Source organism: Myotis myotis, unplaced genomic scaffold (genome assembly GCF_014108235.1).
Source record: "Myotis myotis isolate mMyoMyo1 unplaced genomic scaffold, mMyoMyo1.p scaffold_m19_p_10, whole genome shotgun sequence".
Classification (NCBI taxonomy): Eukaryota; Metazoa; Chordata; class Mammalia; order Chiroptera; family Vespertilionidae; genus Myotis; species Myotis myotis.
Genome location: NW_023416314.1, coordinates 13,428,217 through 13,436,446, shown reverse-complemented (window position 1 = coordinate 13,436,446; position 8,230 = coordinate 13,428,217).

Genomic DNA, 8,230 nt, shown 5'->3' with positions numbered 1-8,230 from the left:
GCCAGTGAAAACTCAATGGCTTGGCTGCTGTCACTCCCACATCAGATATGACTAATATTTGGATGTTGTTCCTTAGGGGTTTTCTGAATTCAGGTAGATTTAAAGAAGAAATAGTTATCTACATTTTGATCAGATTCCCACTGTTTTATTCTCAACTTTTTGACAATATAGATCTTTGTAGCCTGATTGAGCAAATTTTTTTTTTTTTCAGGATAACACTTGTATGCTTTTGAAGGTGCCTTTCTCATCAATCCACCCTCAGGCTCTTCTGGAACTTTAAAAGCACCGCTAAAAATAGACCTTATCCAGTCAGATTTAGAAAGAGAAACAGATTTTACCATTTAAATAGCAATATGAAATATAATGGACAGATATTTAATTGCAAAATGCCTGTGCTCTACCTAGTGGTTTTCTGAAATAAATCAATAGATCAGCTGACCAACAGATGAGTACATGAAAATCAGTGGAAAATTAGAAGGGTAATGTCTGCCTCAAAAAAGATGACTTGACACAATGTTCTAATAACTTAGAGCAACCAAAGCACTTTAAAAATTAATTTGAAATCCACCATTGATCATTTTAGATTTTTATGGCCAAGGAGCCTCATTTGTAAAACTCAATTGTTCAATTGCATAGCAACATTAGGTTTCAGACCCAGAGAAGGGGAATTAGATGAAATGAACACTGACCTTTGCTTCTGCTGAAAATCAGAGTCAGCATCTCTGGGCACTTCTTGCTTTCCATTGTTCTTAATTGGACAAGATTACTGAAACAATGAGAAATAAGACTTGATACGGATAGGAATTGCTCTAACAGATGGGAGTATTTTGACACAGTAATTTCAAGGTTTTCTAATTCGAAGGAGGCTGAATTGTATTTTTTAAACTAAATATATCTTATATAATAAAAGGCTAATATGCAAATCATCCAAACAGCAGAATGACCGGTCACTATGATGTGCACTGACCACCAGGGGTCAGATGCTCAACACAGGGGGAGCGCTGCTTAGCCAAAAGCTGGGCTCATGGCTGGCTAGTGCAGTGGCGGTAGTGGGAGCCTCTTCTGCCTCCATGGCAGTGCTAAGAATGTCTGACTACCAGCTTAGGCCCGCTCCGCTTAACCGGCAGTAAGACATCCCCTGAGGGCTCCCAGACTGTGAGAGGGTGCAGGCCAGGCTGAGGGTCCCCCCTGAGTGCACAAATTTTGTGCACTGTGCCTCTAGTACTTTTTATAAAATAATCTCTAGAAGATAAATGTCTAAAATAGATCTATCACATTTTATTCTCCCAAGCATCCAATTACATGAAAATTCAGGTAATCTAACTATGTTCATAAAAAAGACAATTAATTGGTTGGGGTCAAATAGCTTCAGACAGAAATACCAGACAAATTTCAGATTGTCAGCATCATACAGAAGCCACAAATTAGGCTGAAAAAAGCCTGTCTCCTTTATAATTATCATGTGTACACCAAACACACCAGGATCTGCAGGAAGCAGAAAGCTCTGAAGAAAATCCTAACAGGGTCAGGCAAGAACTCGAAGTCAGCTGCACTGGCATGAACAAAACTGCCCAGGGATTTTAGAATTAAGGTCAGTCAAAAACTGGACCAGGCAACCCCACAAGGAACTGGCCTAAGAACAGAATGTCTGATGTTCTATGGCCAATCTAGTTAGTGTTCAAGGTCCTGCTAATACCCCTCTGTGAGGCTCAAAGCTCATGCTTTTGCACTGTAGTCTATTAAATGCCATTCTGCCCCCACACATTCATAGAACATCATCCTCAGAGAGAGAGAGAGAGAGAGAGAGAGGAGGAAATAACCAGCCTCAGTTAGCAAGATAATTATTTACTTGGCCTCCCTTTCCACTCTCGGATCTCAAGACTTCATTGCTTTCTGAGCCTTCTCCCAAGAGAAGCAAGCATTGTCTATTTTACTTTTATCCCTTGACATAAAGTCATTCTTTGATATAAGAAGAGATGCGAACCATGCCCTTCTCCATACCCAACATACCTTGCTTTGGGAAGGATGCTTTATCCCATGGGATAATTATCTATAGACTATCACAATATTCTGGTAGGGCCAGGACCTGAAGAAATGGATTTTCCTCCTGGGGAAGGCAGGCATAGGTGAAAGGGGTGCAGTGCAAATAAAATGAGTCTTCCAGGTGGGGTATGGAATCCATCAGGCAGCAGTGAGTGAAGAGCTTGAGTAGGGGGATAGGAGATAATGATAGAAACTCATGATTAGGCAATATAGACTAATGCAGGCTTGAATACTACCTCTAAAACTTGCTAGAATATATGAAATATGGGAAATATTTTGTTTGTTCCTACATTTATCTTGTTCTTAGAAATGCTCTAATAATAAATGTTTTGGTTATTTTAGCCTATTCAAGGGATAGTCTATCTGTTGTCACTTGGCACTGACACCAAACATTAACCATGACCTCTCTCTCACTGTATTCTCTCTCCTTATCTATGTTTTCACTACTCTATATTCTTCCCTCTGATTTACCACTGCCCATCGCTACCACCACTACCATTACCACCACCTCCATCTCCACGTCATGGTGACTACTGGATGGTCAACTCATATTTTCATGCCCCAGAATTTCTTGAGCAAACCACCTGGAGGCCAGGACACCCAGCAGAGTTAGAGAGCAGGCTGTCATTGCTTTAGAACCCATCTTGTATGAGGATTCTGGAGAGGACTGGTGAGATGACAGCAAGTGAAAGAATAAAATGCTCTCAGAGCTGGGGCTCAAAGGAATAGTTACAGAAGAGGCCAACACTAGAATGTACAATTTTTCAAAGTAGCTCCTGCTTTCCTTTGGAAATCATTATCCTTCCTGCCCTTCTGCCTAATTGTGCAACTTTTATTGGGTGCTGAAATGAGTAGTAGTGGTTGGTGTCATTTTTGAGAAGAAATTCTAGAGGCTAGCATGTGGCAATCCATTTTCTCTGTGTCCCATCTGTCATAATGACCAGTACTGATCCAGAATAAACATTACTTCATTGGGCTGGGTCCCAGGGAGTTGAGCAACTCCGTAGATCTACCTACCTATGAACAGAATTCGGTTGTACACCAGTAGGATTTCAGGTTGCTATCTTACCTCAACACAGCCTAACCTATTATACTGTAATAAGAGAGTGCCAGGAACAAGGTAATTCTAGTCATTGATGAATATTTAAGGTATGTATATGTGTGTGGACATACATGTGAGCTAGAATAATACATAGGAAAAAAGGTCAACAGTAAAAAAGATGACAAATACTAGAAAAATAATCAAGCAAAAATAAGAAAACTAAAAATTTTATTTGGTTTGTCTGTAGCAGTAATACTGATTACAGTCATTTTTGTGAACTACTTACCATTTGAGACTAATTTGTAAGCACATAATAAAAATTCTGCACAGCATTAAAATTTGCTCCTGATTAACTCTGTTGCAGGCTTTGTTTGATTACAACAATAACCTCTATATATGTATAGGCAATCTTTGTAATTTGTTGTTCATGTAGCAATTTAAAATAATATGTGAAAAACAATTCCTTTAAATGGGTCAAATTAGGAAGCATGCTGTGGGTGAGTTGATAGAACACAAGGAAGATGTGCAACTAAGAAGAGGAAAATGGGAATCTGAGTAAATGAGAGGATCAGTCTGACCGTGGCCCAAACCATGTAAACATTTATTTATTGCACTGCATTTCCTCTAGGCTCAGTCATAGGCCTCTGATCACTCTAATCACTCTTATCTATACTCATGGCTTTCAATAGCAGCAATTGATTAATATCTTCAAAAATTACATCTTCATACTGTATAGTTTCTATGAACACTATGCATATGTATCCTACTTCCTATTCATCATTCCCAAGGGTAACATACTCAAGGTCACAGTCATGGTCTTCCTCATGAGCTGGTTCTCTTTTTCCTCCTACTTTCCCTCCCAATTATTCTTCAATGAGCATGGATTTTACCCTCTAAATATTTTTATCCTATTGCCTTATTTATAGCTATGTTTTTCCAACATTAGTTCAAGTTATCAACATCTCCAGTCTGAAAGAATCTAACTAGTCTCCCAGATCTACTATGTCCCCTCCAATTTATTTCCCACCTCCAGTTAGGGCAGTGGTTCTCAACCTTCCTACTGCTGCGACCCTTTAATATAGTTACTCATGTTGTGGTGACCCCCAACCATAAAATTATTTTCGTTGCTACTTCATAACTGTAATTTTGCTACTGTGATGAATCGTAATGTAAATATCTGATATGCAGGATGTATTTCCATTGTTACAAATTGAACATAATTAAAGCATAGTGATTAATCACAAAAACAATATGTAATTATATATGTGTTTTCTGATGGTCTTAGGCGACCCCTGTGAAAGGGTCATTCGACCCCCAAAGGGGTCGTGACCCACAGGTTGAGAACCGCTGAGTTAGGGTGATTTGTGTCAAAGTATAGATCTGATCCTTTCATCTCATTGTTTAAAATCCATAAACCTGCCCGAACTAGATATCTGTTACACTCTCACCCCCTCTTTACTTTCCGAAATGCCTCTTCCCAATCTGGTGGGTCTTCGTCACTTAGCTCCATCTTCCCTGCATAGGAGGAGTGTGTGATACAACCTGGCCCAGAGTATACCAGTCATTGGTTCAGAGTTGGGCCTTACATCCAAAGTGTGGGTCATTGAGAGCCGTACTTTGGCAATTAATATGAATCCTAAAAGAAGAAGGACCTCTCATCTTCTGAACCAAGAGCTCTTAGATCTGCCTCTAGAATTGGTCTTTTCTGCTGTGTGAAGAAAACATACTGAGGATAAAGCTAATGCAGAGGAAAAGTGAGTTCAAGAGATGAAGAAAAGAGGGAGATGACTGGTGACATTTGCTTGAGCTGATGCAGGAAGCCAGTGCCAGATCTTGGACTTCCTATTTATGTGAGTCAGTATATCTCTTTTTGATTTAAGCTCATTTAAATTGAGTTACTATCATAACTAAAAGACTGCCTCATGTGAGGGAATCTTATTTTTGTCTTATCCTTTGTTCTACAGCCATGCCCCCTCCCTCACCTCATACCACGTTAATTTCTTCAGAGCTTGGCTTAAACATTACATCTCTAGGAAAGCGTTCCTTAATCCTCCAATCAAGGTAAAGGTGTCTAAGCTATGTTTGCTCATACTACTTGTAATTATATACTTATTTATACATTTATGTCTATGATTCCTCTCTGTTTCCCCCATGTCACTCTAACTCCATGAGGGCACACTGCTTAGTGCCTTGCCCTGTGTCCAACAGTAAATATTTGTTGAATGAATGAATGAATGAATGAATGAACAGAGAATAACCTGGTGTCAAATGCTGTGCTAAGTGCTTTTGTATATATTATCACATTTAAACTTAAACTCTGGTGGCAAATGCTGTCACCTTTTGCAAATGTGGAAACATTAATAAACACTATCTAATGAATATAATAATAGAGAGATTCAGAACATAAAATCAGGTTTGTTCCAAATGCAGAGATTTTTTTCTCATGCTGCCTCCTAGTGGCCTCCTAAATGTCTATATTTGCACTCTCTCCTTTCTTTACAAAATGCTTACATTGACTCCAATTCCTATAGCACTTTACTCTTTTTTTTAAAAAAAACAAAAAACACAAAACCACAAAAACTTAAATTGGTGGCTCGTTAGGTTTAACACGCTCCAGGAATATTTTCAGCCTCACCTAGAACATTTGAAACACACCCCTTTCATCACAGCAAAGCTTTCAGGATCCCAAGGAAAGAACATCTTTTAGAAAAATGCCTCAAGTTTGGGGGTGTTGGGGAAGGACCTGTCTTCAGATTCCCCATATTTTTCTATACTGATCATTGACTTTGCTGTCTATTCTTAAACCATCCATGAGTATAAGAGAAAAGAAGGGAGAGAATGAGAGAAATTGGGAGAAGAAAGGGGAGGACAGACCCACCTAAGCCGTCGAACTGGAATTCCTAGGTTTTAGAGCCTTTCCCACTCACAGTGCCTTCAGATACTCGGTGTTTTGGAAATCTGCACATTGTCACCATCTGACAACAATATTCACTGGCAGAATTTCAAACCTCAGAAAGCGATGCTAGACAGACAGTTCCGTGAACATTGACAATCTACCTGGTACATAGTACACAGAACTATAACAATAAATGTTTAGATTAAATGCTCTGGCTCAAAGATGCTACAGAAAAGAAAAAAATTTTCCAAGGATGTTTGGATATGCTGAAAAGGCCTAAAGTAGTCCCTAGTCAAAGAAACCAGCCTCCCAATTCTTTATTACAGATGGGTGACAACGTGAGGTGCTTTCACCAGAGGATAAACCAATGAACTTCTTCTTTCTTTGAAGTTGTCTAGCTACAAAGAAAATGTCCTCTGAACCAAAGTATGCAATGACATGCTCCATGCTGGCATAATCTTCGTATCTTGTCTCAAATGGGAAACAAGTTCACTGACCAGCACCGGTCTCTAAGTGCACGTTGAGCAACCATGTCCTTGACGTATATTAGAAGCATTGGAGAGGCTTACACTATACTAATGCACGAGTGCTGTTTCCAGAGATTCGTTTTCAATGACTTTGGGGTGATATCCAGCATGTCTTAGCATTTCCCCAGGTGATTCTAGTGTGCAGTCCAGATCAAGAACTACTGGCCTCAATTGTAGCAGGACTGCAAGACACGTGAGCTCCTGATGCTGACCTAGGCAAAGTGCTGAGAGCTAAGTATAGCTGACATAAGTGGAGGAGCTTGTCTTTAGAAAACTTCTTGCCTCTTGGATCTTTTATTAGCTATTTAGAGGAAGAAAATAGAACTGAACTGAGTTACTAAGGATAGATGGGAAGGAACACCTACAAGCTCTTTGGAACCTTAGGCTTTAAGAAATCTAAATTTAACAAGGGAATTGGTGGATGGGATTATACCTCATTGCAGAGGCAGGGAATGCAGTAGAAAGCAAAAAAAGAAAAAAAAAGAAAGAAAAAAAAGCCATTACGGCCTCATTTGCCCCCTCCTCCTCCATGGTAGTTATGTGGGGAGGATGGAGCTATCATTGACACCAAAAGAGGGAAAAGTGAAGATTTGGGAGGCGGGACTATAAATATGGAAGTGTGGAGAACAAGGGGAATCTGTCATCTACTTAAAATACCCAAGTTCAGCTGTGAGCCTGAAAAATATGTAGTTGGGAGTTAATGAATGGATGGAGCAGACCTCCAGATGCCCAGGCCATCCATCACTCAGTCATGCAAGCTTGCAAAGCACCAACCATTATTCAGGTTGCCCACAAAATGAGGACAATCCAAAGACAGACTTCATAAACACTTAAACACTTGTGGTACAATTGCAACCTTGCTGAATACTGATAGCCCCTCAGACCCGGCATTCAGGAAACCTCATTTTGGAGGCCAAACTGATCTTGTTTGCAGCAAGCACTATGTTGCCCACAGCGACTGCCAGGCTTCCTTCCCAGACCCAAAGGAAGTAGCATGGTTTTCTTGTCCATTGCAGACGCATCTACTGGCTTCTTAGGAGTATTTTTATAGACGAGCATCTTAATATAGTTGGCATAACATAATGGGAAATGTATAGGTTTTAGACACGGCCCTTTAAGTTGTTAGGTAAATTATTTTGCTTCTTTGAACCCTTGTTTTCCTCATATGCAGCAGGTATCTCTTTAGAATTGTTGTAAATATTGAATGTGAACTAAAGTCAGCTATTGAGCAGGATGCAAGTAGGAAGCAACTTTATTTTTTGCCAACTTTGCCTTTCAAGTCTGGTCTAAGTCCAGTCCAGCCTTACAGCAAACCCTCCCTTTCTCATACAATTTGAAGCCTTGCCCATCTTCTGGATCAGGCCTAACCCATCTTTAGAAACCTGTCCTGCCCCATCCTTAATGCTCTATGGCTTCTGAATCCTTCAGGACTGTGATGGGGAGAAGAAGGAAAGGGGAAAAGGTTTTACTTAGTTATGTAGCTTTGGGGATTTCTGTGTCACAAACACTCAAGTATTAGCGCTGTCTTGTGGGGTGTCATCTGGACTCATTGTGGGACCAAAGAAAGCACAAAACAAGGAAATTCATGGTATATGCAAACCCGAAATAGCCAGTGGCTGGTTTAAACAGAGCACACAGCAGGTTTCTGTAGACCTGGAAGAACATTTGCCCACTCATCACAGAAAAGGCTCTTAGGAAATACTTCGGATATACAAATGGACA